The sequence below is a fragment of the Lotus japonicus genome, chromosome 1, assembly GCF_012489685.1.
Source record: "Lotus japonicus ecotype B-129 chromosome 1, LjGifu_v1.2".
In the NCBI taxonomy this organism is placed as follows: domain Eukaryota; kingdom Viridiplantae; phylum Streptophyta; class Magnoliopsida; order Fabales; family Fabaceae; genus Lotus; species Lotus japonicus.
Genome location: NC_080041.1, coordinates 47,331,210 through 47,332,084, shown reverse-complemented (window position 1 = coordinate 47,332,084; position 875 = coordinate 47,331,210). Strand labels below are relative to the sequence as shown.

The following is an 875-nucleotide window of genomic DNA, read 5'->3' as shown; positions in this document are numbered from 1 at the left end:
TGAAGAAAGAGTGAATGAGGCTATTGCTCAAAGACTTCAAGAGCAAGAAGCAGAGAATGCCAATCGTTCTCTTGGAGACCACACCTCGGCTGCCATGAGCTACGATTATCCGGGCAGCATAGTTTCCCCCGATGGCACGGGAAATTTGGAGCTGAGGCCGCATTCATCAATTTGGTGAGCCAAAATCAGTACGGTGGAGGTGCTCTTGAAGATCCTCATGCACACATGGAACGGTTCATCCGCAATTGCAACACCTACAGAGTTCAAAATGTTTCAGCGGACACCATCCGCTTGAGTTTGTTCCCTTTTACATTGAGGGATACTGCTGAAGAGTGGTTGAATTCACAGCCCCAAGGTAGCATTACATCTTGGGAGGACTTGGCTGAGAAATTCACCACAAGGTTTGTTCCAAGAGCCCTCTTGAGAAAGCTCAAGAATGACATCATGACTTTTGCTCAATCCACCGATGAAAATCTCTATGAAGTTTGGGAAAGGTTCAAAAAGCTCTTGAGGAGGTGTCCTCAACATAACCTCACCCAAGCGGAACAAGTAGCAAAGTTCTATGATGGTCTCCAATATTCTTCGAGGTTTGGCTTGGATGCGGCTTCAAACGGTGAGTTCGATGCCTTACTTCCACAAGTGGGGTACGAGTTGATTGAGAAAATGGCTATAAGGGCCATGAACTCAAGTAATGAACGCCAAGCCCGAAGAGGGGCCCTAGAGGTTGAGGCTTATGATCAGCTCATGGCCTCCAACAAGCAACTCTCCAAGCAAATGAATGAGATTCAAAATCAAATGAAGACTACCAAGATTGGTGGTCGAGTTGCCAAATTGGAGTGTGTGACTTGTGGAGGGCCACATGACAGCGAAGAATG

General features: G+C 46.9%; 1 non-coding gene across 1 annotated transcript; it reads right to left on the bottom strand.

Annotated features, from left to right (window-relative positions):
• Positions 1–426: 426 nt before the first annotated feature.
• On the bottom strand, positions 427–533 carry LOC130734847 (small nucleolar RNA R71). Its single transcript, XR_009018186.1, has one exon. It is a non-coding gene; the product is annotated as a small nucleolar RNA R71 (small nucleolar RNA).
• Between the last annotated feature and the right edge of the window lie 342 nt (positions 534–875).